Source organism: Aulostomus chinensis, chromosome 9 (assembly GCF_037954235.1).
Source record: "Aulostomus chinensis isolate RoL2024-O1b breed Wild chromosome 9, RoL_Achi_v1.0, whole genome shotgun sequence".
Lineage (NCBI taxonomy): Eukaryota > Metazoa > Chordata > Actinopteri > Syngnathiformes > Aulostomidae > Aulostomus > Aulostomus chinensis.
In genome coordinates this window covers 13,739,668-13,765,837 of record NC_141328.1, presented here as the reverse complement: position 1 = coordinate 13,765,837, position 26,170 = coordinate 13,739,668, and positions in this window count along the sequence as shown.

The following is a 26,170-nucleotide window of genomic DNA, read 5'->3' as shown; positions in this document are numbered from 1 at the left end:
TTGTTTGTTTGCACATTTAGATGACCTCAAATGGAGACACTAGTGATGCACATACTCACAAGTGCTTCTCTTTGGGGTTGTCTCAGTTGCGAGTTATTCCAATCAAGACAAGAGGATTTGCAGATCAAATTGTGAAAATACAGGCTGAAAGAAGGAATGGATAGATACAAACACTTGCTTGTGGACTAAAAACACTAAGCGCTCCATCCTGGCTGGTTGTATGTGTATGAAATCCCAACAATCCTTGAAGATATTCTTTCGAAAAGATCCAAGAAGTTCCTGCATTCTGTCCAGGATTCTGCTTTGACATCATGTCATGAAGTCATCATTATGACCCTAATAAGAGCATTGACTTTATTGTTGCTTTAAGTAAGTGCTACTTGTTGGGGTGGTTTTGCCTGACGAAATTTCACACGAGGTGAGAGAGCAAACATGCCGGTCAACATTAGAGACACTGCTGAGTTTTGTGTTCACAAGTGCTTCTCTTTGCGGTTGTATCATGAGATCCTTTTTTTTTCAAAAGAGGAGACCCTGGAACCCCACTGGATGGATTTAGCTGGCCATTTCACGAACCGAGAAATAGAGCTCATAGAGAGGCACTCACTTGATTTCTGAATGACATCAGTGTTTTTCTTTGTGGATATTTCTGCTGACTGCTGAAACCATGGGTTCCAATATCCATAAGAGGTTTCTAGGCTGATAAAGATCTGTGTGTCTTTTTTTTCATGGATTTTGGAATTACCCTAACAGTTGCATCGACTTGACTGTTTAAAATCAGTAAGTGCTTCTAGTTGGGGCAGTTCCGATTGACAATAGGCACAAAATAAATTCGGAGACATTTTCCAGTTATCTGCTTTTTTCTATTTTATCTTGCGTTAACGTTGGTATTACTTAACTCACGTTCGGGAAACCCCAAATCAAAGATCGAATGATTGTCGACTTAAAAAGTGCTTCTCTTTGGGGTCGTCTTGGTTGTGAGTTCTTCGGCACGAACACAAACCTAAGCAGTATCAATGCACATGTTCCGTGGAACTGGCTAAATGAGTGAAGTTGTAACCAAAATGACCCTAATGTTAGCACTGACTTGAGGTGCGATTGCAGTAAGTGCTACTTGTTGGGGAAATTTTGCAGACCAATGAAGCGAAAGCCTTATCAAAGATATATGAGGACAAATGAAAATTAATCTTTAGGATAACCAAGACTAGTTATTTGATGGAAGTCCCACCCCTAACTTAAATAAGGACTTGACTCTTTAAGTCAGTAAGTGGTTGTTGCTGGAGATGGCTGTGGAGGACACATTTTACTGACATGAGAAAGGATCCAACATGTTCTCCCATTCCGTCCAGGATTCTGCTTTGAGATCATGAAGTCATCATTATGAACCTAAGAAGAGCATTGACTTTATTGTTGCAGAAATATTTGTTTTTGGGCACATTTAGATGACCTCAAATGGAAACACTAGTGATTCAGACACTCACAAGTGCTTCTCTTTGGGGTTGTCTCAAGTTGCGAGTTATTCGAGTCAAGACAAGTCAATTTGCAGATGAAATTTTGACAATACAGGCTGAAAGAAGGAATGGACGGATACAAACACTTGCTTGTGTACTCAAAACACAAAGCGCTCCATCCTGGCTGGTTGTGTATGTATGAAATCCCAACCATCCTTGAAGATATTGTTCAGAAAAGATCCAACATGTTCGTGCATTCTGTCCAGGAGTCTGCTTTGACATCATGTCATGAAGTCATCATTATGACCCTAATAAGAGCATTGACTTTATTGTTGCATTAAGTAAGTGCTACTTGTTGGGGTGGTTTTGCCTGACGAAATTTCACACGAGGTGAGAGAGCAAACATGACGGTCAACATTTAGATCACCTCAAATGGAGACACTGCTGATTTTTGTGTTCACAAGTGCTTCTCTTTGGGGTTGTCTCATGAGTGACTTTGTCCTCAAAGGAGGAGAATCCCCAGCTCTTCTTTACAGACTTTGCTGAGCCTTCAAATGTATCGGTGATACTTCCTTGACACAGACACGCACTTAATGTCTGCATGACAGATCTGCTTTTCATTGGGATGTTTTTGCTGACTGCTGAAATCATTGGTTCCCATATTGATATGATGGTTATCAACTGCTCCAGTCAGTTCCGATTGATTCTTTTTCAATCTGTTCCCATTAAATAAGGTTCACCATATCCCATTACGTTCCAGGAGAATATGAGGGGTCTTTGGCAGAAAGGTATCTTGGTGTCAACACACTGGTCTAATTCTTCATCAATTAACTCCTTTCCAGTCTTGATTCAGTTGTCATCGGCAGCCACCAGGTGGTAACGTGTTTGAGCAAAGTCTTTGCATACAAATGTGGCATTCAAAGTAAGTGAAAAGTCTGGTGAGAATGAGCAGTGACGACAGTCGTTTCATCAGAAGCGAGTGTGATGCTTTGGCGGCAATCGTCAAGATCGTTGAAACTTCCAGAAGAAGGAGGTGGAGGGGTACAGTGAAAGGGCTGTTAGTCTGCATTATAAGAAGCACAGTTGGTGCCGGACTCACAGTTTCCATTGCTGGCACGGGAAATCGCAGGATACGAAGGAAGGATTCGCCACAAGACTGAAGTGATCGACAGGAGGAAAGAAGGTAGATAATTGCAAAGGTATACCCATCCAAATTTAGCATTGACTTGGCACTTTACCGGACTGAGTTGGAATTTAGCTTTTGTAATATTGAATACTGTGTAAACAACTCACACTCAGATAACCTCAAATCAAAGTACCAATGATTGTCAAATTCAAAAGTGCTTCTCTTTGGGGTCGTCTTGGTTGTGAGTTCTTCGGCACACAGACAAACCTAAGCAGTATCGATGTACATGTTCCGTGGAACTGGCTAAATGAGTAAAGTTGTAACCAAAATGACCCTAATGTTAGCACTGACTTGAGGTGCTATTGCAGTAAGTGCTACTTGTTGGGGTAATTTTGCAGACCAATGAAGCGAAAGCCTTATCAAAGATCTATGAGGACAAATGAAAATTAATCTTGAGGATAACCAAGACTGGTGTTTTGATGGAAGTCACACGCCTAACTTAAATAAGGGCTTTACTCTTCAAGTTAATAGCTGTTTTTTGGGGGGGGAAAGCCGCACTTATGGTTGTTGGTGATGAAGGACGCATTTAACAGACCGTATGAGAAGAAACATTTGTTTGTTGGCACATTTAGATAACCTCAAATGGAGACACTAGTGATGCACAAACTCACAAGTGCTTCTCTTTGGGGTTGTCTCAGTTGCGAGTTATTCCAATCAAGACAAGATGATTTGCAGATTAAATTTTGACAATACAGGCTGAAAGAAGGAATGGATAGATACAAACACTTGCTTGTGGACTAAAAACACTATGCGCTCCATCCTGGCTGGTTGTATGTGTATGAAATCCCAACAATCCTTGAAGATATTCTTTCGAAAAGATCCAAGAAGTTCCTGCATTCTGTCCAGGATTCTGCTTTGACATCATGTCATGAAGTCATCATTATGACCCTAATAAGAGCATTGACTTTATTGTTGCATGAAGTAAGTGCTACTATTTGGGGTAATTTTGCAGACCAATGAACGACGGCCTTTCTTTATAAAAGATATATGAGGACAAATGAAAATTAATCTTGAGGATAACCAAGACTGGTGTTTTGATGGAAATCACACGCCTAACTTAAATAAGGGCTTGACTCTTTAAGTTAATAGCTTGTTTATTTTTGGGGAAAGCCGCATTTATGGTTGTTGGTGATGAAGGACGCATTTAACAGACAGTATGAGAAGAAACATTTGTTTGTTTGCACATTTAGATGACCTCAAATGGAGACACTAGTGATGCACATACTCACAAGTGCTTCTCTTTGGGGTTGTCTCAGTTGCGAGTTATTCCAATCAAGACAAGAGGATTTGCAGATCAAATTGTGAAAATACAGGCTGAAAGAAGGAATGGATAGATACAAACACTTGCTTGTGGACTAAAAACACTAAGCGCTCCATCCTGGCTGGTTGTATGTGTATGAAATCCCAACAATCCTTGAAGATATTCTTTCGAAAAGATCCAAGAAGTTCCTGCATTCTGTCCAGGATTCTGCTTTGACATCATGTCATGAAGTCATCATTATGACCCTAATAAGAGCATTGACTTTATTGTTGCTTTAAGTAAGTGCTACTTGTTGGGGTGGTTTTGCCTGACGAAATTTCACACGAGGTGAGAGAGCAAACATGCCGGTCAACATTAGAGACACTGCTGAGTTTTGTGTTCACAAGTGCTTCTCTTTGCGGTTGTATCATGAGATCCTTTTTTTTTCAAAAGAGGAGACCCTGGAACCCCACTGGATGGATTTAGCTGGCCATTTCACGAACCGAGAAATAGAGCTCATAGAGAGGCACTCACTTGATTTCTGAATGACATCAGTGTTTTTCTTTGTGGATATTTCTGCTGACTGCTGAAACCATGGGTTCCAATATCCATAAGAGGTTTCTAGGCTGATAAAGATCTGTGTGTCTTTTTTTTCATGGATTTTGGAATTACCCTAACAGTTGCATCGACTTGACTGTTTAAAATCAGTAAGTGCTTCTAGTTGGGGCAGTTCCGATTGACAATAGGCACAAAATAAATTCGGAGACATTTTCCAGTTATCTGCTTTTTTCTATTTTATCTTGCGTTAACGTTGGTATTACTTAACTCACGTTCGGGAAACCCCAAATCAAAGATCGAATGATTGTCGACTTAAAAAGTGCTTCTCTTTGGGGTCGTCTTGGTTGTGAGTTCTTCGGCACGAACACAAACCTAAGCAGTATCAATGCACATGTTCCGTGGAACTGGCTAAATGAGTGAAGTTGTAACCAAAATGACCCTAATGTTAGCACTGACTTGAGGTGCGATTGCAGTAAGTGCTACTTGTTGGGGAAATTTTGCAGACCAATGAAGCGAAAGCCTTATCAAAGATATATGAGGACAAATGAAAATTAATCTTTAGGATAACCAAGACTAGTTATTTGATGGAAGTCCCACCCCTAACTTAAATAAGGACTTGACTCTTTAAGTCAGTAAGTGGTTGTTGCTGGAGATGGCTGTGGAGGACACATTTTACTGACATGAGAAAGGATCCAACATGTTCTCCCATTCCGTCCAGGATTCTGCTTTGAGATCATGAAGTCATCATTATGAACCTAAGAAGAGCATTGACTTTATTGTTGCAGAAATATTTGTTTTTGGGCACATTTAGATGACCTCAAATGGAAACACTAGTGATTCAGACACTCACAAGTGCTTCTCTTTGGGGTTGTCTCAAGTTGCGAGTTATTCGAGTCAAGACAAGTCAATTTGCAGATGAAATTTTGACAATACAGGCTGAAAGAAGGAATGGACGGATACAAACACTTGCTTGTGTACTCAAAACACAAAGCGCTCCATCCTGGCTGGTTGTGTATGTATGAAATCCCAACCATCCTTGAAGATATTGTTCAGAAAAGATCCAACATGTTCGTGCATTCTGTCCAGGAGTCTGCTTTGACATCATGTCATGAAGTCATCATTATGACCCTAATAAGAGCATTGACTTTATTGTTGCATTAAGTAAGTGCTACTTGTTGGGGTGGTTTTGCCTGACGAAATTTCACACGAGGTGAGAGAGCAAACATGACGGTCAACATTTAGATCACCTCAAATGGAGACACTGCTGATTTTTGTGTTCACAAGTGCTTCTCTTTGGGGTTGTCTCATGAGTGACTTTGTCCTCAAAGGAGGAGAATCCCCAGCTCTTCTTTACAGACTTTGCTGAGCCTTCAAATGTATCGGTGATACTTCCTTGACACAGACACGCACTTAATGTCTGCATGACAGATCTGCTTTTCATTGGGATGTTTTTGCTGACTGCTGAAATCATTGGTTCCCATATTGATATGATGGTTATCAACTGCTCCAGTCAGTTCCGATTGATTCTTTTTCAATCTGTTCCCATTAAATAAGGTTCACCATATCCCATTACGTTCCAGGAGAATATGAGGGGTCTTTGGCAGAAAGGTATCTTGGTGTCAACACACTGGTCTAATTCTTCATCAATTAACTCCTTTCCAGTCTTGATTCAGTTGTCATCGGCAGCCACCAGGTGGTAACGTGTTTGAGCAAAGTCTTTGCATACAAATGTGGCATTCAAAGTAAGTGAAAAGTCTGGTGAGAATGAGCAGTGACGACAGTCGTTTCATCAGAAGCGAGTGTGATGCTTTGGCGGCAATCGTCAAGATCGTTGAAACTTCCAGAAGAAGGAGGTGGAGGGGTACAGTGAAAGGGCTGTTAGTCTGCATTATAAGAAGCACAGTTGGTGCCGGACTCACAGTTTCCATTGCTGGCACGGGAAATCGCAGGATACGAAGGAAGGATTCGCCACAAGACTGAAGTGATTGACAGGAGGAAAGAAGGTAGATAATTGCAAAGGTATACCCATCCAAATTTAGCATTGACTTGGCACTTTACCGGACTGAGTTGGAATTTAGCTTTTGTAATATTGAATACTGTGTAAACAACTCACACTCAGATAACCTCAAATCAAAGTACCAATGATTGTCAAATTCAAAAGTGCTTCTCTTTGGGGTCGTCTTGGTTGTGAGTTCTTCGGCACACAGACAAACCTAAGCAGTATCGATGTACATGTTCCGTGGAACTGGCTAAATGAGTAAAGTTGTAACCAAAATGACCCTAATGTTAGCACTGACTTGAGGTGCTATTGCAGTAAGTGCTACTTGTTGGGGTAATTTTGCAGACCAATGAAGCGAAAGCCTTATCAAAGATCTATGAGGACAAATGAAAATTAATCTTGAGGATAACCAAGACTGGTGTTTTGATGGAAGTCACACGCCTAACTTAAATAAGGGCTTTACTCTTCAAGTTAATAGCTGGTTTATTTTTGGGGAAAGCCGCATTTATGGTTGTTGGTGATGAAGGACGCATTTAAAAGACCGTATGAGAAGAAACATTTGTTTGTTTGCACATTTAGATGACCTCAAATGGAGACACTAGTGATGCACATACTCACAAGTGCTTCTCTTCGGGGTTGTCTCAGTTGCGAGTTATTCCAATCAAGACAAGACGATTTGCAGATCACATTTTGACAATACAGGCTGAAAGAAGGAAGGGATAGATACAAACACTTGCGTGTGGACTAAAAACACTAAGCGCTCCATCCTGGCTGGTTGTATGTGTATGAAATCCCAACAATCCTTGAAGATATTCTTTCGAAAAGATCCAAGAAGTTCCTGCATTCTTTCATGGATTCTGCTTTGACATCATGTCATGAAGTCATCATTATGACCCTAATAAGAGCATTGACTTTATTGTTGCTTTAAGTAAGTGCTACTTGTTGGGGTGGTTTTGCCTGACGAAATTTCACACGAGGTGAGAGAGCAAACATGCCGGTCAACATTAGAGACACTGCTGAGTTTTGTGTTCACAAGTGCTTCTCTTTGGGGTTGTATCATGAGTGCCTTTTTTTTCAAATGAGGAGACCCTGGAACCCCACTGGATGGATTTAGCTGGCCATTTAACGAACCGAGAAATAGAGCTCATAGAGAGGCACTCACTTGATTTCTGAATGACATCAGTGTTTTTCTTTGTGGATATTTCTGCTGACTGCTGAAACCATGGGTTCCAATATCCATAAGAGGTTTCTAGGCTGATAAAGATCTGTGTGTCTTTTTTTTCATGGATTTTGGAATTACCCTAACAGTTGCATCGACTTGACTGTTTAAAATCAGTAAGTGCTTCTAGTTGGGGCAGTTCCGATTGACAATAGGCTCAAAATAAATTCGGAGACATTTTCCAGTTATCTGCTTTTTTCTATTTTATCTTGTGTTAATGTGGGTATTACTTAACTCACGATCGGGAAACCCCAAATCAAAGATCTAATGATTGTCGACTTAAAAAGTGCTTCTCTTTGGGGTCGTCTTGGTTGTGAGTTCTTCGGCACGAAGACAAACCTAAGCAGTGTCAATGCACATGTTCAGTGGAACTGGCTAAATGAGTAAAGGTAGCACTGACTTGGGGTGCGATTGCAGTAAGTGCTACTTGTTGGGGTAATTTTGCAGACCAATGAAGCGAAAGCCTAATCAAAGATATATGAGGACAAATGAAAATTAATCTTTAGGATAACCCAGACTAGTTATTTGATGGAAGTCCCACCCCTAACTTAAATAAGGACTTCACTCTTTAAGTTAGTAAGTGGTTGTTGCTGGAGATGGCTGTGGAGGACACATTTTACTGACATGAGAAAAGATCCAACATGTTCTCCCATTCCGTCCAGGATTCTGCTTTGAGATCATGAAGTCATCATTATGAACCTAAGAAGAGCATTGACTTTATTGTTACAGAAATATTTGTTTTTGGGCACATTTAGATGACCTCAAATGGAAACACTAGTGATTCAGACACTCACAAGTGCTTCTCTTTGGGGTTGTCTCAAGTTGCGAGTTATTCGAGTCAAGACAAGACGATTTGCAGATCAAATTTTGACAATACAGGCTGAAAGAAGGAATGGACGGATACAAACACTTGCTTCTGGACTAAAAACACAAAGCGCTCCATCATGGCTGGTTGTATGTGTATGAAATCCCAACAATCCTTGAAGATATTCTTTCGAAAAGATCCAAGAAGTTCCTGCATTCTGTCCAGGATTCTGCTTTGACATCATGTCATGAAGTCATCATTATGACCCTAATAAGAGCATTGACTTTATTGTTGCTTTAAGTAAGTGCTACTTGTTGGGGTGGTTTTGCCTGACGAAATTTCACACGAGGTGAGAGAGCAAACATGCCGGTCAACATTAGAGACACTGCTGAGTTTTGTGTTCACAAGTGCTTCTCTTTGCGGTTGTATCATGAGATCCTTTTTTTTTCAAAAGAGGAGACCCTGGAACCCCACTGGATGGATTTAGCTGGCCATTTCACGAACCGAGAAATAGAGCTCATAGAGAGGCACTCACTTGATTTCTGAATGACATCAGTGTTTTTCTTTGTGGATATTTCTGCTGACTGCTGAAACCATGGGTTCCAATATCCATAAGAGGTTTCTAGGCTGATAAAGATCTGTGTGTCTTTTTTTTCACGGATTTTGGAATTACCCTAACAGTTGCATCGACTTGACTGTTTAAAATCAGTAAGTGCTTCTAGTTGGGGCAGTTCCGATTGACAATAGGCACAAAATAAATTCGGAGACATTTTCCAGTTATCTGCTTTTTTCTATTTTATCTTGCGTTAACGTTGGTATTACTTAACTCACGTTCGGGAAACCCCAAATCAAAGATCGAATGATTGTCGACTTAAAAAGTGCTTCTCTTTGGGGTCGTCTTGGTTGTGAGTTCTTCGGCACGAAGACAAACCTAAGCAGTATCAATGCACATGTTCCGTGGAACTGGCTAAATGAGTAAAGTTGTAACCAAAATGACCCTAATGTTAGCACTGACTTGAGGTGCGATTGCAGTAAGTGCTACTTGTTGGAGAAATTTTGCAGACCAATGAAGCGAAAGCCTTATCAAAGATATATGAGGACAAATGAAAATTAATCTTTAGGATAACCAAGACTAGTTATTTGATGGAAGTCCCACCCCTAACTTAAATAAGGACTTGACTCTTTAAGTCAGTAAGTGGTTGTTGCTGGAGATGGCTTTGGAGGACACATTTTACTGACATGAGAAAGGATCCAACATGTTCTCCCATTCCGTCCAGGATTCTGCTTTGAGATCATGAAGTCATCATTATGAACCTAAGAAGAGCATTGACTTTATTGTTGCAGAAATATTTGTTTTTGGGCACATTTAGATGACCTCAAATGGAAACACTAGTGATTCAGACACTCACAAGTGCTTCTCTTTGGGGTTGTCTCAAGTTGCGAGTTATTTGAGTCAAGACAAGTCAATTTGCAGATGAAATTTTGACAATACAGGCTGAAAGAAGGAATGGACGGATACAAACACTTGCTTGTGCACTCAAAACACAAAGCGCTCCATCCTGGCTGGTTGTGTATGTATGAAATCCCAACCATCCTTGAAGATATTGTTCAGAAAAGATCCAACATGTTCGTGCATTCTGTCCAGGAGTCTGCTTTGACATCATGTCATGAAGTCATCATTATGACCCTAATAAGAGCATTGACTTTATTGTTGCATTAAGTAAGTGCTAGTTGTTGGGGTGGTTTTGCCTGACGAAGTTTCACACGAGGTGAGAGAGCAAACATGACGGTCAACATTTAGATCACCTCAAATGGAGACACTGCTGATTTTTGTGTTCACAAGGGCTTCTCTCTGGGGTTGTCTCATGAGTGACTTTGTCCTCAAAGGAGGAGAATCCCCAGCTCTTCTGTATAGACTTTGCTGAGCCTTCAAATGTATCGGTGATACTTCCTTGACAGAGACCCACACTTAATGTCTGCATGACGGATGTGCTTTTCATTGGGATGTTTTTGCTGACTGCTGAAATCATTGGTTCCCATATTGATATGATGCTTCTCAACTGCTCCAGTCAGTTCTAATTGTTTCATTTTCAATCTGTTCCCATTAAATAAGGTTCACCATATCCCATTACGTTCCAGGAGTATATGAGGGGTCTTTGGCAGAAAGGTATCTTGGTGTCAACACGCTGGTCTAATTCTTCATCAATTAACTCCTTTCAAGTCTTGATTCAGTTGTCATCGGCAGCCACCAGGTGGTAACGTGTTTGAGCAAAGTCTTTGCATACAAATGTGGCATTCAAAGTAAGTGAAAAGTCTGGTGAGAATGAGCAGTGACGACAGTCGTTTCATCAGAAGCGAGTGTGATGCTTTGGCGGCCATCGTCAAGATCGTTGAAACTTCCAGAAGAAGGAGGTGGAGGAGTACAGTGAAAGGGCTGTAAGTCTGCATTATAAGAAGCACAGTTGGTGCCGGACTCACAGTTTACATTGCTGGCACGGGAAATCGCAGGATACGAAGGAAGGATTCGCCACAAGACTGAAGTGATCGACAGGAGGAAAGAAGGTAGATAATTGCAAAGGTATACCCATCCAAATTTAGCATTGACTCGGCACTTTACCGGACTGAGCTGTAATTTAACTTTTGTAATATTGAATACTGTGTAAACAACTCACACTCAGATAACCGCAAATCAAAGTACCAATGATTGTCAAATTCAAAAGTGCTTCTCTTTGGGGTCGTCTTGGTTGTGAGTTCTTCGGCACACAGACAAACCTAAGCAGTATCAATGTACATGTTCCGTGGAACTGGCTAAATGAGTAAAGTTGTAACCAAAATGACCCTAATGTTAGCACTGACTTGAGGTGCTATTGCAGTAAGTGCTACTTGTTGGGGTAATTTTGCAGACCAATGAAGCGAAAGCCTTATCAAAGATATATGAGGACAAATGAAAATTAATCTTGAGGATAACCAAGACTGGTGTTTTGATGGAAGTCCCACTCCTAACTTAAATAAGGGCTTGTCTCTTTAAGTTAATAGCTGTTTTTTTGGGGGGGAAAGCCGCACTTATGGTTGTTGGTGATGAAGGACGCATTTAACAGCCCGTATGAGAAGAAACATTTGTTTGTTGGCACATTTAGATAACCTCAAATGGAGACACTAGTGATGCACAAACTCACAAGTGCTTCTCTTTGGGGTTGTCTCAGTTGCGAGTTATTCCAATCAAGACAAGATGATTTGCAGATTAAATTTTGACAATACAGGCTGAAAGAAGGAATGGATAGATACAAACACTTGCTTGTGGACTAAAAACACTATGCGCTCCATCCTGGCTGGTTGTATGTGTATGAAATCCCAACAATCCTTGAAGATATTCTTTCGAAAAGATCCAAGAAGTTCCTGCATTCTGTCCAGGATTCTGCTTTGACATCATGTCATGAAGTCATCATTATGACCCTAATAAGAGCATTGACTTTATTGTTGCTTTAAGTAAGTGCTACTTGTTGGGGTGGTTTTGCCTGACGAAATTTCACACGAGGTGAGAGAGCAAACATGCCGGTCAACATGAGAGACACTGCTGAGTTTTGTGTTCACAAGTGCTTCTCTTTGGGGTTGTATCATGAGTGCCTTTTTTTTTCAAATGAGGAGACCCTGAAACCCCACTGGATGGATTTAGCTGGCCATTTAATGAACCGAGAAATAGAGCTCATAGAGAGGCACTCACTTGATTTCTGAATGACATCAGTGTTTTTCTTTGTGGATATTTCTGCTGACTGCTGAAACCATGGGTTCCAATATCCATAAGAGGTTTCTAGGCTGATAAAGATCTGTGTGTCTTTTTTTTCACGGATTTTGGAATTACCCTAACAGTTGCATCGACTTGACTGTTTAAAATCAGTAAGTGCTTCTAGTTGGGGCAGTTCCGATTGACAATAGGCACAAAATAAATTCGGAGACATTTTCCAGTTATCTGCTTTTTTCTATTTTATCTTGCGTTAACGTTGGTATTACTTAACTCACGATCGGAAAACCCCAGATCAAAGATCTAATGATTGTCGACTTAAAAAGTGCTTCTCTTTGGGGTCGTCTTGGTTGTGAGTTCTTCGGCACGAAGCCAAACCTAAGCAGTGTCAATGCACATGTTCCGTGGAACTGGCTAAATGAGTAAAGTTGTAACCAAAATGACCCTAATGTTAGCACTGACTTGAGGTGCGATTGCAGTAAGTGCTTCTTGTTGGGGTAATTTTGCAGACCAATGAAGCGAAAGCCTTATCAAAGATATATGAGGACAAATAAAAATTAATCTTGAGGATAACCAAGACTAGTTATTTGATGGAAGTCCCACCCCTAATTTAAATAAGGACTTGACTCTTGAAGTCAGTAAGTGGTTGTTGCTGGAGATGGCTGTGGAGGACACATTTTACTGACATGAGAAAAGATCCAACATGTTCTCCTATTCCGTCCAGGATTCTGCTTTGAGATCATGAAGTCATCATTATGAACCTAAGAAGAGCATTGACTTTATTGTTACAGAAATATTTGTTTTTGGGCACATTTAGATGACCTCAAATGGAAACACTAGTGATGCACAAACTCACAAGTGCTTCTCTTTGGGGTTGTCTCAGTTGCGAGTTATTCGAGTCAAGACAAGACGATTTGCAGATCAAATTTTGACAATACAGGCTGAAAGAAGGAATGGACGGATACAAACACTTGCTTCTGGACTAAAAACACAAAGCGCTCCATCCTGGCTGGTTGTATGTGTATGAAATCCCAACAATCCTTGAAGATATTCTTTCGAAAAGATCCAAGAAGTTCCTGCATTCTGTCCAGGATCCTGCTTTGACATCATGTCATGAAGTCATCATTATGACCCTAATAAGAGCATTGACTTTATTGTTGCTTTAAGTAAGTGCTACTTGTTGGGGTGGTTTTGCCTGACGAAATTTCACACGAGGTGAGAGAGCAAACATGCCGGTCAACATTAGAGACACTGCTGAGTTTTGTGTTCACAAGTGCTTCTCTTTGCGGTTGTATCATGAGATCCTTTTTTTTTCAAAAGAGGAGACCCTGGAACCCCACTGGATGGATTTAGCTGGCCATTTCACGAACCGAGAAATAGAGCTCATAGAGAGGCACTCACTTGATTTCTGAATGACATCAGTGTTTTTCTTTGTGGATATTTCTGCTGACTGCTGAAACCATGGGTTCCAATATCCATAAGAGGTTTCTAGGCTGATAAAGATCTGTGTGTCTTTTTTTTTCACGGATTTTGGAATTACCCTAACAGTTGCATCGACTTGACTGTTTAAAATCAGTAAGTGCTTCTAGTTGGGGCAGTTCCGATTGACAATAGGCACAAAATAAATTCGGAGACATTTTCCAGTTATCTGCTTTTTTCTATTTTATCTTGCGTTAACGTTGGTATTACTTAACTCACGTTCGGGAAACCCCAAATCAAAGATCGAATGATTGTCGACTTAAAAAGTGCTTCTCTTTGGGGTCGTCTTGGTTGTGAGTTCTTCGGCACGAACACAAACCTAAGCAGTATCAATGCACATGTTCCGTGGAACTGGCTAAATGAGAAAGTTAGCACTGACTTGGGGTGCGATTGCAGCAAGTGCTACTTGTTGGGGTAATTTTGCAGACCAATGAAGCGAAAGCCTTATCAAAGATATATGAGGACAAATGAAAATTAATCTTTAGGATAACCCAGACTAGTTATTTGATGGAAGTCCCACCTTTAACTTAAATAAGGACTTGACTCTTTAAGTCAGTAAGTGGTTGTTGCTGGAGATGGCTGTGGAGGACACATTTTACTGACATGAGAAAGGATCCAACATGTTCTCCCATTCCGTCCAGGATTCTGCTTTGAGATCATGAAGTCATCATTATGAACCTAAGAAGAGCATTGACTTTATTGTTGCAGAAATATTTGTTTTTGGGCACATTTAGATGACCTCAAATGGAAACACTAGTGATTCAGACACTCACAAGTGCTTCTCTTTGGGGTTGTCTCAAGTTGCGAGTTATTCGAGTCAAGACAAGTCAATTTGCAGATGAAATTTTGACAATACAGGCTGAAAGAAGGAATGGACGGATACAAACACTTGCTTGTGTACTCAAAACACAAAGCGCTCCATCCTGGCTGGTTGTGTATGTATGAAATCCCAACCATCCTTGAAGATATTGTTCAGAAAAGATCCAACATGTTCGTGCATTCTGTCCAGGAGTCTGCTTTGACATCATGTCATGAAGTCATCATTATGACCCTAATAAGAGCATTGACTTTATTGTTGCTTTAAGTAAGTGCTACTTGTTGGGGTGGTTTTGCCTGACGAAATTTCACACGAGGTGAGAGAGCAAACATGACGGTCAACATTTAGATCACCTCAAATGGAGACACTGCTGATTTTTGTGTTCACAAGTGCTTCTCTTTGGGGTTGTCTCATGAGTGACTTTGTCCTCAAAGGAGGAGAATCCCCAGCTCTTCTTTACAGACTTTGCTGAGCCTTCAAATGTATCGGTGATACTTCCTTGACACAGACACGCACTTAATGTCTGCATGACAGATCTGCTTTTCATTGGGATGTTTTTGCTGACTGCTGAAATCATTGGTTCCCATATTGATATGATGCTTATCAACTGCTCCAGTCAGTTCCGATTGATTCTTTTTCAATCTGTTCCCATTAAATAAGGTTCACCATATCCCATTACGTTCCAGGAGTATATGAGGGGTCTTTGGCAGAAAGGTATCTTGGTGTCAACACACTGGTCTAATTCTTCATCAATGCACTCCTTTCCAGCTCTCTTGATTCAGTTGTCATCGGCAGCCACCAGGTGGTAACGTGTTTGAGCAAACTCTTTGCATACAAATGTGGCATTCAAAGTAAGTGAAAAGTCTGGTGAGAATGAGCAGTGACGACAGTCGTTTCATCAGAAGCGAGTGTGATGCTTTGGCGGCAATCGTCAAGATCGTTGAAACTTCCAGAAGAAGGAGGTGGAGGGGTACAGTGAAAGGGCTGTTAGTCTGCATTATAAGAAGCACAGTTGGTGCCGGACTCACAGTTTCCATTGCTGGCACGGGAAATCGCAGGATACGAAGGAAGGATTCGCCACAAGACTGAAGTGATCGACAGGAGGAAAGAAGGTAGATAATTGCAAAGGTATACCCATCCAAATTTAGCATTGACTTGGCACTTTACCGGACTGAGTTGGAATTTAGCTTTTGTAATATTGAATACTGTGTAAACAACTCACACTCAGATAACCTCAAATCAAAGTACCAATGATTGTCAAATTCAAAAGTGCTTCTCTTTGGGGTCGTCTTGGTTGTGAGTTCTTCGGCACACAGACAAACCTAAGCAGTATCAATGTACATGTTCCGTGGAACTGGCTAAATGAGTAAAGTTGTAACCAAAATGACCCTAATGTTAGCACTGACTTGAGGTGCTATTGCAGTAAGTGCTACTTGTTGGGGTAATTTTGCAGACCAATGAAGCGAAAGCCTTATCAAAGATATATGAGGACAAATGAAAATTAATCTTGAGGATAACCAAGACTGGTGTTTTGATGGAAGTCCCACTCCTAACTTAAATAAGGGCTTGTCTCTTTAAGTTAATAGCTGTTTTTTTGGGGGGGAAAGCCACATTTATGGTTGTTGGTGATGAAGGACGCATTTGACAGACCGTATGAGAAGAAACATTTGTTTGTTGGCACATTTAGATAACCTCAAATGGAAACACTAGTGATGCACATACTCACAAGTGCTTCTCTTTGGGGTTGTCTCAGTTGCGAGTTATTCCAATCAAGACAAGACGATTTGCAGAACAAATTTTGACAATACAGGCTGAAAGAAGGAATGGATAGATACAAACACTTGCTTGTGGACTAAAAACACTAAGCGCTCCATCCTGGCTGGTTGTATGTGTATGAAATCCCAACAATCCTTGAAGATATTCTTTCGAAAAGATCCAAGAAGTTCCTGCATTCTATCCAGGATTCTGCTTTGACATCATGTCATGAAGTCATCATTATGACCCTAATAAGAGCATTGACTTTATTGTTGCATTAAGTAAGTGCTACTTGTTGGGGTGGTTTTGCCTGACGAAATTTAACACGAGGTGAGAGAGCAAACATGACGGTCAACATTAGAGACACTGCTGAGTTTTGTGTTCACAAGTGCTTCTCTTTGGGGTTGTATCATGAGTGCCTTTTTTTTTCAAGTGAGGAGACCCTGAAACCCCACTGGATGGATTTAGCTGGCCATTTAATGAACCGAGAAATAGAGCTCATAGAGAGGCACTCACTTGATTTCTGAATGACATCAGTGTTTTTCTTTGTGGATATTTCTGCTGACTGCTGAAACCATGGGTTCCAATATCCATAAGAGGTTTCGAGGCTGATAAAGATCTGTGTGTCTTTTTTTTCACGGATTTTGGAATTACCCTAACAGTTGCATCGACTTGACTGTTTAAAATCAGTAAGTGCTTCTAGTTGGGGCAGTTCTAATTGACAATAGGCACAAAATAAATTCGGAGACATTTTCCAGTTATCTGCTTTTTTCTATTTTATCTTGCGTTAAAGTTGGTATTACTTAACTCACGATCGGGAAACCCAAAATCAAAGATCTAATGATTGTCGACTTAAAAAGTGCTTCTCTTTGGGGTCGTCTTGGTTGTGAGTTCTTCGGCACGAAGAGAAACCTAAGCAGTATCAATGCACATGTTCCGTGGAACTGGCTAAATGAGTAAAGTTGTAACCAAAATGACCCTAATGTTAGCACTGACTTCAGCTGCGATTGCAGTAAGTGCTACTTGTTGGGGAAATTTTGCAGACCAATGAAGCGAAAGCCTTATCAAAGATATATGAGGACAAATGAAAATGAATCTATAGGATAACCAAGACTAGTGTTTTGATGGAAGTCCAAAGCCCTAACTTAAATAAGGGCTTGACTCTTTATGTCAATAAGTGGTTGTTGCTGGAGATGGCTGTGGAGGACACATTTTACTGACATGATCAAAGATCCAACATGTTCTCCCATTCCATCCAGGATTCTGCTGTGAGATCATGAAGTCATCATTATGAACCTAAGAAGAGCATTGACTTTATTGTTGCAGAAATATTTGTTTTTGGGCACATTTAGATGACCTCAAATGGAAACACTAGTGATTCAGACACTCACAAGTGCTTCTCTTTGGGGGTGTCTCAAGTTGCGAGTTATTCGAGTCAAGACAAGTCAATTTGCAGATCCAATTTTGACAATACAGGCTGAAAGAAGGAATGGACGGATACAAACACTTGCTTGTGTACTAAAAACACAAAGCGCTCCATCCTTGCTGTTTGTGTATGTATGAAATCCCAACCATCCTTGAAGATATTGTTCAGAAAAGATCCAACATGTTCGTGCATTCTGTCCAGGAGTCTGCTTTGACATCATGTCATGAAGTCATCATTATGACCCTAATAAGAGCATTGACTTTATTGTTGCATTAAGTAAGTGCTACTTGTTGGGGTGGTTTTGCCTGACGAAATTTTGCATGAGGTGAGAGAGCAAACATGACGGTCAACATTTAGATCACCTCAAATGGAGACACTGCTTATTTTTGTGTTCACAAGGGCTTCTCTCTGGGGTTGTCTCATGAGTGACTTTGTCCTCAAAGGAGGAGAATCCCCAGCTCTTCTGTATAGACTTTGCTGAGCCTTCAAATGTATCGGTGATACTTCCTTGACAGAGACCCACACTTAATGTCTGCATGACGTATGTGCTTTTCATTGGGATGTTTTTGCTGACTGCTGAAATCATTGGTTCCCATATTGATATGATGCTTATCAACTGCTCCAGTCAGTTCTAATTGTTTCATTTTCAATCTGTTCCCATTAAATAAGGTTCACCATATCCCATTATGTTCCAGGTGTATATGAGGGGTCTTTGGGAGAAAGGTATCTTGGTGTCAACACGCTGGTCTAATTCTTCATCAATTAACTCCTTTCCAGTCTCTATTCAGTTGTCATCGGCAGCCACCAGGTGGTAACGTGTTTGAGCAAAGTCTTTGCATACAAATGTGGCATTCAAAGTAAGTGAAAAGTCTGGTGAGAATGAGCAGTGACGACAGTCGTTTCATCAGAAGCGAGTGTGATGCTTTGGCGGCCATCGTCAAGATCGTTGAAACTTCCAGAATAAGGAGGTGGAGGGGTACAGTGAAAGGGCTGTTAGTCTGCATTATAAGAAGCACAGTTGGTGCCGGACTCACAGTTTCCATTGCTGGCACGGGAAATCGCAGGATACGAAGGAAGGATTCGCCACAAGACTGAAGTGATCGACAGGAGGAAAGAAGGTAGATAATTGCAAAGGTATACCCATCCAAATTTAGCATTGACTTGGCACTTTACCGGACTGAGCTGTAATTTAGCTTTTGTAATATTGAATACTGTGTAAACAACTCACACTCAGATAACCTCAAATCAAAGTACCAATGATTGTCAAATTCAAAAGTGCTTCTCTTTGGGGTCGTCTTGGTTGTGAGTTCTTCGGCACACAGACAAACCTAAGCAGTATCAATGTACATGTTCCGTGGAACTGGCTAAATGAGTAAAGTTGTAACCAAAATGACCCTAATGTTAGCACTGACTTGAGGTGCTATTGCAGTAAGTGCTACTTGTTGGGGTAATTTTGCAGACCAATGAAGCGAAAGCCTTATCAAAGATATATGAGGACAAATGAAAATTAATCTTGAGGATAACCAAGACTGGTGTTTTGATGGAAGTCACACGCCTAACTTAAATAAGGGCTTGACTCTTTAAGTTAATAGCTGGTTTATTTTTGGGGAAAGCCGCATTTATGGTTGTTGGTGATGAAGGACGCATTTAACAGACAGTATGAGAAGAAACATTTGTTTGTTTGCACATTTAGATGACCTCAAATGGAGACACTAGTGATGCACATACTCACAAGTGCTTCTCTTTGGGGTTGTCTCAGTTGCGAGTTATTCAAGTCAAGACAAGAGGATTTGCAGATCAAATTTTGAAAATACAGGCTGAAAGAAGGAATGGATAGATACAAACACTTGCTTGTGGACTAAAAACACTAAGCGCTCCATCCTGGCTGGTTGTATGTGTATGAAATCCCAACAATCCTTGAAGATATTCTTTCGAAAAGATCCAAGAAGTTCCTGCATTCTGTCCAGGATTCTGCTTTGACATCATGTCATGAAGTCATCATTATGACCCTAATAAGAGCATTGACTTTATTGTTGCTTTAAGTAAGTGCTACTTGTTGGGGTGGTTTTGCCTGACGAAATTTCACACGAGGTGAGAGAGCAAACATGCCGGTCAACATTAGAGACACTGCTGAGTTTTGTGTTCACAAGTGCTTCTCTTTGGGGTTGTATCATGAGTGCCTTTTTTTTCAAAAGAGGAGACCCTGGAACCCCATTGGATGGATTTAGCTGGCAATTTAATGTACCGAGAAATAGAGCTCATAGAGAGGCACTCACTTGATTTCTGAATGACATCAGTGTTTTTCTTTGTGGATATTTCTGCTGACTGCTGAAACCATGGGTTCCAATATCCATAAGAGGTTTCTAGGCTGATAAAGATCTGTGTGTCTTTTTTTTCCACGGATTTTGGAATTACCCTAACAGTTGCATCGACTTGACTGTTTAAAATCAGTAAGTGCTTCTAGTTGGGGCAGTTCCGATTGACAATAGGCACAAAATAAATTCGGAGACATTTTCCAGTTATCTGCTTTTTTCTATTTTATCTTGCGTTAACGTTGGTATTACTTAACTCACGATCGGGAAACCCCAAATCAAAGATCTAATGATTGTCGACTTAAAAAGTGCTTCTCTTTGGGGTCGTCTTGGTTGTGAGTTCTTCGGCACGAAGACAAACCTAAGCAGTATCAATGCACATGTTCCGTGGAACTGGCTAAATGAGTAAAGTTGTAACCAAAATGACCCTAATGTTAGCACTGACTTGAGGTGCGATTGCAGTAAGTGCTACTTGTTGGAGAAATTTGCAGACCAATGAAGCGAAAGCCTTATCAAAGATATATGAGGACAAATGAAAATTAATCTTTAGGATAACCAAGACTAGTTATTTGATGGAAGTCCCACCCCTAACTTAAATAAGGACTTGACTCTTTAAGTCAGTAAGTGGTTGTTGCTGGAGATGGCTGTGGAGGACACATTTTACTGACATGAGAAAGGATCCAACATGTTCTCCCATTCCGTCCAGGATTCTGCTTTGAGATCATGAAGTCATCATTATGAACCTAAGAAGAGCATTGACTTTATTGTTGCAGAAATATTTGTTTTTGGGCACATTTAGATGACCTCAAATGGAAACACTAGTGATTCAGACACTCACAAGTGCTTCTCTTTGGGGTTGTCTCAAGTTGCGAGTTATTTGAGTCAAGACAAGTCAATTTGCAGATGAAATTTTGACAATACAGGCTGAAAGAAGGAATGGACGGATACAAACACTTGCTTGTGCACTCAAAACACAAAGCGCTCCATCCTGGCTGGTTGTGTATGTATGAAATCCCTACCATCCTTGAAGATATTGTTCAGAAAAGATCCAACATGTTCGTGCATTCTGTCCAGGAGTCTGCTTTGACATCATGTCATGAAGTCATCATTATGACCCTAATAAGAGCATTGACTTTATTGTTGCATTAAGTAAGTGCTAGTTGTTGGGGTGGTTTTGCCTGACGAAATTTCACACGAGGTGAGAGAGCAAACATGACGGTCAACATTTAGATCACCTCAAATGGAGACACTGCTGATTTTTGTGTTCACAAGGGCTTCTCTCTGGGGTTGTCTCATGAGTGACTTTGTCCTCAAAGGAGGAGAATCCCCAGCTCTTCTGTATAGACTTTGCTGAGCCTTCAAATGTATCGGTGATACTTCCTTGACAGAGACCCACACTTAATGTCTGCATTACGGATGTGCTTTTCATTGGGATGTTTTTGCTGACTGCTGAAATCATTGGTTCCCATATTGATATGATGCTTCTCAACTGCTCCAGTCAGTTCTAATTGTTTCATTTTCAATCTGTTCCCATTAAATAAGGTTCACCATATCCCATTACGTTCCAGGAGTATATGAGGGGTCTTTGGCAGAAAGGTATCTTGGTGTCAACACGCTGGTCTAATTCTTCATCAATTAACTCCTTTCCAGTCTTGATTCAGTTGTCATCGGCAGCCACCAGGTGGTAACGTGTTTGAGCAAAGTCTTTGCATACAAATGTGGCATTCAAAGTAAGTGAAAAGTCTGGTGAGAATGAGCAGTGACGACAGTCGTTTCATCAGAAGCGAGTGTGATGCTTTGGCGGCCATCGTCAAGATCGTTGAAACTTCCAGAAGAAGGAGGTGGAGGGGTACAGTGAAAGGGCTGTTAGTCTGCATTATAAGAAGCACAGTTGGTGCCGGACTCACAGTTTCCATTGCTGGCACGGGAAATCGCAGGATACGAAGGAAGGATTCGCCACAAGACTGAAGTGATCGACAGGAGGAAAGAAGGTAGATAATTGCAAAGGTATACCCATCCAAATTTAGCATTGACTTGGCACTTTACCGGACTGAGCTGTAATTTAACTTTTGTAATATTGAATACTGTGTAAACAACTCACCCTCAGATAACCGCAAATCAAAGTACCAATGATTGTCAAATTCAAAAGTGCTTCTCTTTGGGGTCGTCTTGGTTGTGAGTTCTTCGGCACACAGACAAACCTAAGCAGTATCAATGTACATGTTCCGTGGAACTGGCTAAATGAGTAAAGTTGTAACCAAAATGACCCTAATGTTAGCACTGACTTGAGGTGCTATTGCAGTAAGTGCTACTTGTTGGGGTAATTTTGCAGACCAATGAAGCGAAAGCCTTATCAAAGATATATGAGGACAAATGAAAATTAATCTTGAGGATAACCAAGACTGGTGTTTTGATGGAAGTCCCACTCCTAACTTAAATAAGGGCTTGTCTCTTTAAGTTAATAGCTGTTTTTTTGGGGGGGAAAGCCGCACTTATGGTTGTTGGTGATGAAGGACGCATTTAACAGACCGTATGAGAAGAAACATTTGTTTGTTGGCACATTTAGATAACCTCAAATGGAGACACTAGTGATGCACAAACTCACAAGTGCTTCTCTTGGGGTTGTCTCAGTTGCGAGTTATTCCAATCAAGACAAGATGATTTGCAGATTAAATTTTGACAATACAGGCTGAAAGAAGGAATGGATAGATACAAACACTTGCTTGTGGACTAAAAACACTATGCGCTCCATCCTGGCTGGTTGTATGTGTATGAAATCCCAACAATCCTTGAAGATATTCTTTCGAAAAGATCCAAGAAGTTCCTGCATTCTGTCCAGGATTCTGCTTTGACATCATGTCATGAAGTCATCATTATGACCCTAATAAGAGCATTGACTTTATTGTTGCATGAAGTAAGTGCTACTTGTTGGGGTAATTTTGCAGACCAATGAACGACGGCCTTTCTTTATAAAAGATATATGAGGACAAATGAAAATTAATCTTGAGGATAACCAAGACTGGTGTTTTGATGGAAGTCACACGCCTAACTTAAATAAGGGCTTGACTCTTTAAGTTAATAGCTGGTTTATTTTTGGGGAAAGCCGCATTTATGGTTGTTGGTGATGAAGGACGCATTTAACAGACAGTATGAGAAGAAACATTTGTTTGTTTGCACATTTAGATGACCTCAAATGGAGACACTAGTGATGCACATACTCACAAGTGCTTCTCTTTGGGGTTGTCTCAGTTGCGAGTTATTCGAGTCAAGACAAGAGGATTTGCAGATCAAATTTTGAAAATACAGGCTGAAAGAAGGAATGGATAGATACAAACACTTGCTTGTGGACTAAAAACACTAAGCGCTCCATCCTGGCTGGTTGTATGTGTATGAAATCCCAACAATCCTTGAAGATATTCTTTCGAAAAGATCCAAGAAGTTCCTGCATTCTGTCCAGGATTCTGCTTTGACATCATGTCATGAAGTCATCATTATGACCCTAATAAGAGCATTGACTTTATTGTTGCTTTAAGTAAGTGCTACTTGTTGGGGTGGTTTTGCCTGACGAAATTTCACACGAGGTGAGAGAGCAAACATGCCGGTCAACATTAGAGACACTGCTGAGTTTTGTGTTCACAAGTGCTTCTCTTTGGGGTTGTATCATGAGTGCCTTTTTTTTCAAAAGAGGAGACCCTGGAACCCCATTGGATGGATTTAGCTGGCAATTTAATGTACCGAGAAATAGAGCTCATAGAGAGGCACTCACTTGATTTCTGAATGACATCAGTGTTTTTCTTTGTGGATATTTCTGCTGACTGCTGAAACCATGGGTTCCAATATCCATAAGAGGTTTCTAGGCTGATAAAGATCTGTGTGTCTTTTTTTTCACGGATTTTGGAATTACCCTAACAGTTGCATCGACTTGACTGTTTAAAATCAGTAAGTGCTTCTAGTTGGGGCAGTTCCGATTGACAATAGGCACAAAATAAATTCGGAGACATTTTCCAGTTATCTGCTTTTTTCTATTTTATCTTGCGTTAACGTTGGTATTACTTAACTCACGATCGGAAAACCCCAGATCAAAGATCTAATGATTGTCGACTTAAAAAGTGCTTCTCTTTGGGGTCGTCTTGGTTGTGAGTTCTTCGGCACGAAGACAAACCTAAGCAGTGTCAATGCACATGTTCCGTGGAACTGGCTAAATGAGTGAAGTTGTAACCAAAATGACCCAAATGTTAGCACTGACTTGTGGTGCGATTGCAGAAAGTGCTTCTTGTTGGGGTAATTTTGCAGACCAATGAAGCGAAAGCCTTATCAAAGATATATGAGGACAAATAAAAATTAATCTTGAGGATAACCAAGACTAGTTATTTGATGGAAGTCCCACCCCTAATTTAAATAAGGACTTGACTCTTGAAGTCAGTAAGTGGTTGTTGCTGGAGATGGCTGTGGAGGACACATTTTACTGACATGAGAAAAGATCCAACATGTTCTCCCATTCCGTCCAGGATTCTGCTTTGAGATCATGAAGTCATCATTATGAACCTAAGAAGAGCATTGACTTTATTGTTGCAGAAATATTTGTTTTTGGGCACATTTAGATGACCTCAAATGGAAACACTAGTGATTCAGACACTCACAAGTGCTTCTCTTTGGGGTTGTCTCAAGTTGCGAGTTATTCGAGTCAAGACAAGACGATTTGCAGATCAAATTTTGACAATACAGGCTGAAAGAAGGAATGGACGGATACAAACACTTGCTTCTGGACTAAAAACACAAAGCGCTCCATCCTGGCTGGTTGTATGTGTATGAAATCCCAACAATCCTTGAAGATATTCTTTCGAAAAGATCCAAGAAGTTCCTGCATTCTGTCCAGGATTCTGCTTTGACATCATGTCATGAAGTCATCATTATGACCCTAATAAGAGCATTGACTTTATTGTTGCTTTAAGTAAGTGCTACTTGTTGGGGTGGTTTTGCCTGACGAAATTTCACACGAGGTGAGAGAGCAAACATGACGGTCAACATTTAGATCACCTCAAATGGAGACACTGCTGATTTTTGTGTTCACAAGTGCTTCTCTTTGGGGTTGTCTCATGAGTGACTTTGTCCTCAAAGGAGGAGAATCCCCAGCTCTTCTTTACAGACTTTGCTGAGCCTTCAAATGTATCGGTGATACTTCCTTGACACAGACGCGCACTTAATGTCTGCATGACAGATCTGCTTTTCATTGGGATGTTTTTGCTGACTGCTGAAATCATTGGTTCCCATATTGATATGATGCTTATCAACTGCTCCAGTCAGTTCCGATTGATTCTTTTTCAATCTGTTCCCATTAAATAAGGTTCACCATATCCCATTACGTTCCAGGAGAATATGAGGGGTCTTTGGCAGAAAGGTATCTTGGTGTCAACACACTGGTCTAATTCTTCATCAATGCACTCCTTTCCAGCTCTCTTGATTCAGTTGTCATCGGCAGCCACCAGGTGGTAACGTGTTTGAGCAAACTCCTTGCATACAAATGTGGCATTCAGAGTAAGTGGAAAGTCTGGTGAGAATGAGCAGTGACGACAGTCGTTTCATCAGAAGCGAGTGTGATGCTTTGGCGGCCATCGTCAAGATCGTTGAAACTTCCAGAAGAAGGAGGTGGAGGAGTACAGTGAAAGGGCTGTAAGTCTGCATTATAATAAGCACATTTGGTGCCGGACTCACAGTTTACATTGCTGGCACGGGAAATCGCAGGATACGAAGGAAGGATTCGCCACAAGACTGAAGTGATCGACAGGAGGGAAGAAGGCAGATAATTGCCAAGGTATACCCATCCAAATTTAGCATTGACTTGGCACTTTACCGGACTGAGCTGTAATTTAACTTTTGTAATATTGAATGCTGTGTAAACAACTCACACTCAGATAACCTCAAATCAAAGTACCAATGATTGTCAAATTCAAAAGTGCTTCTCTTTGGGGTCGTCTTGGTTGTGAGTTCTTCGGCACACAGACAAACCTAAGCAGTATCAATGTACATGTTCCGTGGAACTGGCTAAATGAGTAAAGTTGTAACCAAAATGACCCTAATGTTAGCACTGACTTGAGGTGCTATTGCAGTAAGTGCTACTTGTTGGGGTAATTTTGCAGACCAATGAAGCGAAAGCCTTATCAAAGATATATGAGGACAAATGAAAATT